The sequence below is a fragment of the Frieseomelitta varia genome, unplaced genomic scaffold (genome assembly GCF_011392965.1).
Source record: "Frieseomelitta varia isolate USP_RPSP 00005682 unplaced genomic scaffold, Fvar_1.2 scaffold_506, whole genome shotgun sequence".
Classification (NCBI taxonomy): Eukaryota; Metazoa; Arthropoda; class Insecta; order Hymenoptera; family Apidae; genus Frieseomelitta; species Frieseomelitta varia.
This window is the reverse complement of record NW_025110264.1, coordinates 109,689-119,885: the sequence shown is the minus strand read 5'-3', so window position 1 is coordinate 119,885 and position 10,197 is coordinate 109,689. Positions and strand designations below refer to the sequence as shown.

Here is a 10,197-nt window from a genome sequence, read left to right as displayed (position 1 = left end):
CTGACTAAAAAAAGAAAGTCGAGCGAATAAGACGAAGTCACTCGGGAGTAACGAATAATCCTCTATCCGAGTGAAATAAAAATTTATTTGAAAAAAAAAAATCAGAGAGTAGAAGTATCGCGCGTATCGGCCGATCCTACATGCATATACTCACGCACATATATATACGTATCACGAATACATGCTCTCTACGAAGATGGTTTTTCCTTACCTCGTACCTTATATCGAGGTAGCCCCTCGGATTTCCATCCATAAATGTAAAGCGGCGACGCTTTTATTTCTGACGTTTATACTTGTCGCAAAATCCTTTCGAATAACGAACATTATCGAATAAAAGAATTGTCACGTTCCTCGTGACATCGTGATCATGAGAAATTTCAAAGACAAATCTCCCCCTTCTTTCTCCCTACGTTCTATGATTTTATGGAATTTCACGAAATAGAGATATTTATAACATCACGATAAGTTGGTGATTTTCTTTCTACTCTGTGCACGTATGTATCTCCTTTTACCTCTGTGCACCCGGCGACCGTAATCTCTAAAGTACAGGCAATAAACACGGACGCATGGCAACCATGTGCCGACTGGTAGTATATATCCCAACACAGATTTCCATTCCCTTCCCAACTCGATTCATCTAGGTGCAGATATACAACCCAGAGAAGTGAGACTCGATTCAGCCAGGTAAGGAAGGCAAGATCCGGGAAAGGGGTTCGGGATCTTTTCGTCTCGATCCACCGTTTCCGTTCGAACGATCGACCGACCAGTCAGTCGGTCGTTTACGAAGCGGCTAACCCCAACGAAAGGAAACGTCTCGGCACGATGCGAATATCATCGACAACCGATGGCCAGATCGCCGTACACACGTGCGCACGTTCATCTGTGCGTACGTATATACGCATACGCATATACTCATGCACGGCTGTGTACATGTGTACGTACAAATGGAGGGCGAAGCGTAGTGCAACCGCACGTGTGTACACTTTACATATGTATACCTTGCACACGACGTATGTACACCGCGTAACGCCTATACGACAGCGGGCCGCGCCTAACGAACCGAAATGATACCTACCAGCCGTCGCGTGTGTACATACATACGTGCATATTGCATACACACGTACACGTATGCGACGCGTGATGGAGAAGTCGTGCGATCGTCGCACAGTTACGCAAGGACACGTGTCCCCACGGAGAGCGAGAAGAGAGCGTAGCAGCAGGCTCGCTCGATGCTCGGACATTAACGCTAATTGATGGATTGTTTTTAATATTTAACGCTTCGTTTCTCCTCTTCTTCGTTTTCTTTCGCGGCAATGCCTGCTCGCGCTGACGTTTCTCTCTCTCTCTCTCTCTCTCTCTCTCTCTCTCTCTCTCTCTCTCTCTCTCTACTCTCTCTTCGTCGCCATCTCGTTCTCACGTCGCACACAGCAAAAACTGCTTGGCTCCAACCTCTGTGTCTCTTCTTCTGTTCAGCGTTCACAGCTGACCACGTTGTACGAGCATATAGATATTTCAGTGTGTCATACGTATGCAAGTGTGTACGCTTGCACATACCATCGCAAACGTCCAAGCACTACTCGTATACGTATTATATGCATCTATCGTACAAAGCAGCACGTCGGCGGCCAAGAGAGCTTGACGACGACGACGACGACGAAGACAACGGAGACGACGACGTCGGAACAACACGATCATACGCGTATATATAGCTCTCTCGGGCGAGAGCGAGAAAAGGAGTGGAGAGGAAAGGAGTGAAGTCTGTGAGATAGCCGTGCAGCCGACACATACGGTAGTCGCAGATCGGCGAGGCAGACAAGGGACTCGAGCAAGCAAAATGGAGGGCAGGCGAGCGTGGAATATAAAAGGAGGAACGTGAATTCATATCTCGTCCGGGGGATCTCGCTGCTTTGCTGCTGAGAGACTGTTTTCGCGGGCTCGACAGAGAAAACGGATGAACGACGAACAGAGAGAGAAAAAAAGAGAAAGAGAGAGAGAGAGAGAGAGAGAGAGAAAGAGTGAGACGACGATGGAAAAAGACGGGTGGCAGGGTGAAAGAGAAAGAAGGATTGAAGAGCCGCGAGGCAAGGAAAGACTGCGAGAAGGAGAATGAGAGACTCGAGAACAGCCGACCGTGGTTGCTATCGTATCTGTCGCAAGTGCGACGACGACGTTCGAATATCCCGCCGATAGAGAGACAGGGAAGGAACACAGGTTGCGGTACAAGCGAGACGGAAACAACAATCTGTTGGCCAAGAGTGGGACAAGGACGGGAGAAGGCAGTCCGCGTGGAGTCCGCCGTGGAAACAGCTCGGGCGAGCCGACCAATGAGCGCGCGGCAACGACCAATCAGGCAGCGAGCTACGAATCCGCGCTCGACTATTACGTAGTCTCATCTCTCACCCGGGCCAGTCGTTGCCGAACCACGTAAGGAGGTAGTCTCTTTTGTCTCGCGGAGCTGTGAATACACGATGCGTATACACAATGGTCCCTGCTAAGGATACCGCCGTGTACTCTCCCCGTGTAGGCAGGTGAGAAAGTACGGCGAGAGAGGAACGGAGAGAAAGGGAGAGAGAATGAGCAAGAGAGCCAGAGTACAAAATTCCCCGAGTATTCGCCCGGTATTACCATGGATATAACGTGTGGTTTTTCGACTAGGTTTTTAGAGAGCGTTCCACGCCACGATGATAAAACCGTGCACAGATTAGTTCCGATTCTCTGGCATCGCGCGGCTGTTTGTACCGAGTGTAAAATTATTCGTTGACCTCTCTATCCAGATTCGCTTTTATTTTTCGAAACACTTCGTTAGCGTTTTATTTCGAATTTAGATCTCTCGATTCTTTTTTTTAATTCTTTATTTTGTTTAACCTTTTCTCGTGTCTGTTTCTTTTTTCTTTCGTTTCTACGAATTCTTTCTCTTTCGTAGATCGGCCGTAGCGTAAGATCGATTTGCAACGTTGTTATTTGCACGATCGATAAGCTTCTCGGGACACGATCGTTTGCGATAAACCGAGCTTTATATTCTCACCGTCTGCGGTATTATGTTCATAATTGATCGAACAATGGCGAATTGTAATTTCGCTGGTCTTACGTGTTTGCTCTTCGAGTTAACAGCTTTATTCTCGGATGACGAACGCGTCCGTGAGTGAGAGAGAGAGAGAGAGNAGAGAGAGAGAGAGAGAGAGAGAGAGAGAGAGAGAGAGAGAGAGAGAGAGAGAGAGAGAGAAACGCGGTCGAGTTTCTAAAAACGTAAAACGCCAGGGAAAAATTTGTTCACAGTTTATTGAGGCGTTGTTAATTGAAACGCGTGTGTCTCCTTTTTTTCGTTAGTGTGGCTTTCGAAACGGGGACTAGTATTTGTCTGTTCCGTGTTGTTCCAGCAGCTGTTTATTTTTGCTACGCCGTCGGATATCTTTGGAAAGCACACACGAACATAATGCCCGACTGTTTGAACGTGAAGACGAAATTCTTCAAGTTATTTAGTAGACAGAATTTCGAGACGCTGGCAGAAATGCCTGGCTGTACACGTACACGTGTATACACTGCCAACTGTTCGTTGCATTCCCGTTTAATTTATTGTTACAAAACACGTATAAATACACACGTCGTTACGTTTCCACTTTCGCAGAATGCGCATTCGCAGCATTGGACGCTTAAATTTGATAAAGTTAAACGGTCCTTTCTGGTTAAATAGTAAATTTCGATAATTGCAAACGACAAAGTTTGTACAAAGTATTTCACTTTAATTGGTTTATGCTTTCAGTTACGCATCGAAGTTGATTATCTTGTTTGCTGAAGTTTTGCTCTTATACGTTTTTTTTTTTTTTCCTCGGTGCGAATTTATGTAAACCAGAAGCTCCTCCCTCGGAATTAAGAAAATTAAGTGAGAATCATTGCAGTTTTAAAAATAATTTCTACATCTTTCGCCTCACCAATGCTTCCGTTCGTGAAATTATGATATCTCCCGTTTTCTTTCACGTGAAATTACAAAATAAAATTTTATTTCTATCATAATCCTATCTCTGTAAAATTGATGTTGATTTTCACCGACACAGAATATTCGTTTCGATTTCAATTATTTACCTGCGTAGAAATTTAGGGATCGTCGTTTCAAAAACTCCAGCATTATTTCATTCATTTGTTATCTTGCATTGGAATGTAGTTAATTATGTGAAAAACTACGTAAATTAATTATACATTAATATACGTTGTATCGTACGTATATTAACGTATATAGGTTAGGTCTGGTAAGAAAAATAAAAACTACTTTAACATCAAATAAATATAAGTAATAACATAAATAAATATATTCACTTGAAAATATAAGATTATATTCTTATAAAAATTATATTCTGTTCCTATTTCGTTTCTGGCCTGTATATACATCTATGCATACATATATATATATACATAAATACGACGTATAATAATTTATAATACATGTTGCACCACACAAACAATTATAACCGCACGAAACGCAAACGAATGACAAAGGAGGAATGCCTGCGTCGGAAAATTGTCTGCGTCTGCCATGATAAGTCGGGAATACTCCGGAGAGCAAGCATACGACGAGAAGGAAAGATCCACGAGGAGGCAAGGAGAAAGAAAAGTAAGAAACGAAGGGGGAACACACACCTCGGGGCGACGAATGTACGTGCGTGTGGTGGCAGAGACTGCGGGTAACGAGAGGAGAAGGAGAGGGGCCGAATATCACGGCCGCGTTACAGAACCAGCGAGAATCCTTCGCCCTCGGAGCGCGGTACGATTTCATTAGCGGTGGTTTCGTGCGCGGTGTTCACGGCAAGCCGATTGATACGAGGCATCCGGTCGGATCGGCGTTTCCAACGATCCGATTAAATTCACGCGAGCAGACGGGGCTCTCGTTCGCGCGTCCACCCGTGAGAAACACGCGCCTCCTCGCTCTCTCCCTCCTTCAACGACCACGCTGAACGGCCGGCGTTGGTCTATTTGTTGCGCCGAGCGTCGAAACGGAAGACGCTCGTGTAAACCGTGGTATAATCGGTATTAGACGCGTGTTCGAAATCGCCTTCGCCCCGCGTTGATACGTATCCCGTTGTTCTCGGCAGTTTCGCCGAGCCTGACTTTCGATTCTCACGTGTTACAGAATCGAGATCAGAACGTCGTGGCTACGACGGAGAAGCCGGTTAGGTAGAGGAGGCATCCTCGTAAAAGCGAGCCATTGGGTATACCAATCACGTGGCTCACAAAGCAAGCCTAACGAGCGTTTCTAAGAGCCTTCGTCGGAGAGATGTTTTCTCAAGGTACGGAGAATTAGCGTACTTAAGCCGTTTACGGGCAGATTACAGTCTGACTACCGGTAGGTACTCTATACTTCGCCGAGGGTGGGAGGGAGAGAGAGGTTTTTCTTTGCGAAATGTGTTTTACAATTTCCGAGATCGAGGGAGTCGAGAGATTCTTCGTGTTCTAGATTTTCTTTTCTGTATATATATTTATACTGTTCTGTATATTCTGTATATATATATATATATATATATTTATACTGTTCTGTATATTCTGTATATATGTATATATATTTATACTGTTCTGTATATATATATATATATACATCTGTATATATACACACTCAATGAAAAATTGTCGATACTTTCATCTTTTACCATCTTCGCGAAAAAAAAAATCGTACGAGAAATTTTAGAGGATCGTTTCAATCGCTTCGAGATTGTGATTGATTTAATTGTGAAAGAGACTCTATCATCGTTCCGTAAAGACGTTTGAATTTGCAAAATTTTCGAGATAAAAGGTATCTGTTGGAAACGATGTAAAAATATCTTTGAAGATATATTGTGAAAATGAAAGCTTCGCGCTTTAAAATAATTTAGAAAATCAGGTTGGATTCTCTGGTTTTATCGTTTTGTTAGAAAAGTGTTACGTAACTTAAAAGAAAGGCAGAAAGAAAAGAGAAATTAAATTGCGTGGAATGGTCAAAATGATCAATTTATAATTTTCTACACTTATAACAGCGTATTTTTAGACACTCGAGTGATTTTTAATAAAATATATTAACAAAAGTTTGTGTTCTCTATCGTATTACTAATTTCTTCTTGTATCTTGCACTTTAATTTCTTTGTTACGAATATTATACTTTGATCTAGTATTCTAGTGTTAATAAGAAATTTAACGAAGAATCCAAGTGCAAAATAATCTCAAATTGAGATTGAAAGTGCATTAAAAAAAAAAAAAAAATCTAAATACTATCAACTATCGAACAAAGAAAGATCTAAAGATCCAGTCATCGAGCAATATATTCATAGCAATCGTGAATCTCTACTAATACTCATTCCTCTCAAAAAAAAAAAAAAAAAAAAAAAGAACTTTGATCAATCTCGTCAAATTTCGCCTTGAAACAAACGAGAAATCTGGTTGCAAAGGGTCAAGAAAATCTCTCTTTGAAGATTGAAAAGCAGTTTCTTCTCGATGCAGTGCTGCAGAACCGGTGGTTGCAACGTTATCACTGTAATGGACCGCTGGCCCACAAAAGTTTAACATCAACAGATACTGCTAAGAGAGGAAGAGAAGGAGAGAGAGAGAGAGAGAGAGAAGAAGAAAAAGGAAAACTTTCGTTTGCGATTCACAAAGATGACGACGGTCATAAGAATATGGGCGTACTGACCGCAAACTAGAACCTGAGCACTCCATTTGCGAATATTCCTCGGTTTCTTGAAAGTTTTTCGAAACGAGGACGAGTACAGTGGGACAAGACGTTGTTGCACTCCGAGACGTGTTCGTTCTTTGTCCTACATTTGGCCCTCGAATTTGAAACATCGGAAGAAGAACGTTTAAGAATACAATTACAGGTGTGTATACATGGGGCATGTAATGAAAATCACTGTGCTTTGCTGCGAATAACCTCCAGCTCACTCGGCAGTAAATATTCAAAAATATTTGAACGTGGAATTATATTGATTTGCAGCTTGCCCGGAACAATTTAAATACGCAACATTTTCAAATTGAATCTCGAAATTTTTTGTCGCAATTTATTCTCTTTTGCCGGATGGACTAACGAGGTTCATTGGTGAAAAATCAATTTAATGTCGCTGGGCTGACATATCTGTGTATGTATGTATGTATGTATGTATGCATGTATATTGAAAAAGTTGTTACGATTCTTTCATAGGAATTTTACGAGCCATTAAATTGCATAACATTCCGGCAACTACTTAAAAAGCTACCGCTTGCTCGTTATTGCTGTTATTTTGTGACAATAAAAATCTTTATTAAAAAGAGAGAGAGAGAGAGAGAGAGAGAGAGAAACTCAAATTACCTGAAATTAGAATTTATTTAATCTCGAATTTACATCTTTTTTTTTTTTTTTTTTTGATAAGCTGAAAAAAGGTGAAAGAAAATAACATTTAATAACCCGTACCGGATTATTATATTATTACATTCGGATTAAACTCTTCGCTGTTTGCAATGACAATTTAAATACAAACCTTCGACGTTAATCGGCCGTAGTTTCGTTTCGTAACTGCGAAATCAATATAATCGACGTGTTTTGCGCCTTCGAGTTAACGTCGTTCCAAATGTTGTCTGCACTGTTGCGGACCGCGTGGCTCCGCCTTTTCTAAACACGTCGCCGATGACTCGAAGAAACTGAGAGCTGAGAAACGATCTTGAACGATCGGCGCGAGATTTATTTAGCCGATCTTGCTCCACACTCTGTTATTCTTATTCCATCGAGAGCCCCGCGTGTGACAAATTGCGAATACGCGTGACGCTTTTGAATCGGTGCCAACGTTAAAAGTACGTTCATACGTCTTCTTATAAAACGCTCGTCCCTCGTCGCGAGACACTCGAAGACGCATTTTGCACGTCCGAAGCGTTTTCCTTCCACTCGAGGAAATCGAGTTATCATTCTAACGATTCTGTTACGACATTGTAATTACGAAACGGATCGAAGGACTTTCCAGAGCTTTTGCTTTTGGTTTAGAGTTGCAACAACAGTCTCCTTTCTTCTGGAAAGTTTGCCACCGTTTTATTCTTCTGCAGTGTCGTAAAACGTAAGTAAACCGGAAAAAGCAGAATGAAACAACCTTCAAGACTAGTTCAAACATGGACGCCTATGAGGATTTCTTTGTAGCCTAACAAAAAAAGAAAAAAAATATGATAGTTATTTTTATCTTCGTTTTATTATTTTTATACCAAGAAAAAAAAAAAAAGAACATCAATATCGTGTTCAATATGCCAACAATTGCTCCGTGTGTTTATTTAGAAAGTATCTACCGTATTAGAAAGTGCACGTTGCAGCATGCATGTTTTAATAAAAAAAATGCAAGTTTCACTTGTTTCATCTACGTGTTTTAATCGGTTTTAATTACAGAAAGATTAGAGTGCGTTTAATTGAACGGTGAATGGTCTGGCTAATTCGATCGAGAGTTATTTTCACTGCTTGGAATTGGCTCGAAGTAACAAACTCGGCGCTACGAATATATATATATATATATATATATATATATATATATATATATATATATAGAAATACTATTGATCAAGTGTTTATTAAACATCAACTATGATTCAGCTTCAATGACAGGAAATTTGCTCTTCCGTTCTCATTCTTCATTAACGTTAACGTTTCGACAGTGACTTTCGACACTCGGTTCTTGAGTAAATTTCCGAATCAAATTTCGCCAGAATTAATTCAATACCGACTGGTGAGTATTCAACTGTTACTGCATCTCCACTATGTGTAATTTGGTTTAATCCTCGTTCTTTCGAATACCAATTAAGCAGACGATATTTTATACACCAACGTTTCCATAAATATTTTATGTATAACCAGCTGTGTTGCGAAATCAGACTTCCTCCCTTCTATTATGTTTTTTTTTCATTTCCAATTATCATTTTACAATATCGCTACGTAACTATACGTGTTTTATATCTCAGTCCGACTGCTCTCTCTGTTAAATTTAGATTATTATCATTTTTATTTATTTTATTTATTTTTCTTTGAATTTCTGATCGCCGTATGTATTTTGGTTTCGAAGTTTCGCATCGTTACTGTCAACACGACATTTCAAGAAAGTTGTTCTTACAAAAACAAATCTAGAAATGTTTGGATCCACGTTACTGTCGTGTGTGATTTTCAGTAAGTTTGTACCGAAACTTGCCAAGCCTTTGAGAAACATTACTCCCTCAAACTGATAATTATGATATTACAAACTTGTAATTATAATGTTACAACTGATAATTATAATATTGCAATTGACAATTGCCAGTCAAAAAATAAAATTCTTTCAGTTCCGCTCGAATGGCCCGATCAAAGCACGCTTCTAAAATTATCATTCGCAGTCACTTGCGTCACTTGCTCTTCGGGCCGTTCCTTACGAAAACGGGAAGCCGTTTTAACGCCAGCTTTAACACATTCCCGTGTCCCGTCCCGCGACATCGCTGGACGCATCGCGGATGGTAGGCGCGAGCGCGCTCGTGCTTATAAATTATCAGCGGACCGGTATCGGCGCAACGAGCGTGTATTATCTCGGGACAAACACTGGTCGGAGGCCTCTCCGGGGCCGCGTTTCCATCGACGCGGTCCGGTTTTATCAATCGTGCCGACGACCACGACGACATCAAATTATTCTGTTTATCGAACGAAAACGCTCTCTCAACAGGCGTGCTCGATACGTCGTTTATCTGCTCCGCCTCGTCGTATTTCTGCCTGCGGCTGTATCCTCTTCCCTTTCTCTCTCTCTCTCTCTCTCTCTCTCTCTCTCTCTCTCTCTCTCTCTCTCTCTCTCTCTCTCTCTTCCTTTTCCACCATCCTGCCGATTCGTCTTTCTCGCTGCTTCGCGCTCCTTTTTCTCCCTCTGGTTTCTCCCCGGGGCCGGTCGTCGTCCGGTTCTGGTACCGATTCTGCTCGACGATTTTCGACGTCCGGGTCCTGGTCCGGGCGTGCTCTCGACAAAATGCACGACGAGTGACCAACGAGTGGCGAAGGGAACCGAACGGGCGAAAGAAGGGACCACTCGGCGTGACAGGACGACACGAGCCGTCTTGCTGATACGTCCGAGCGTGATCACTGCCTCCCCTTCCCGGGGACAAATTATTAATCCCCGAGTCTTGACCCCTTTCGCCTCTTAATCCGGATAAAGAGAGATATCTCGCGCCTTCTCCGGGGACAAAAGGAGCGGTCCAAGTGGTCTCGACCGTCCCCCCCCCCCC

General features: G+C 42.1%; 1 long non-coding RNA gene across 1 annotated transcript; it reads left to right on the top strand.

The window, feature by feature from the left end:
- The first annotated feature begins 1,725 nt into the window (after positions 1 to 1,725).
- On the top strand, positions 1,726 to 7,260 carry LOC122533215. The gene is made up of 3 exons (XR_006307657.1): positions 1,726 to 2,528; positions 5,123 to 5,279; positions 6,460 to 7,260. It is a non-coding gene; the product is annotated as an uncharacterized LOC122533215 (long non-coding RNA).
- Positions 7,261 to 10,197: the final 2,937 nt, after the last annotated feature.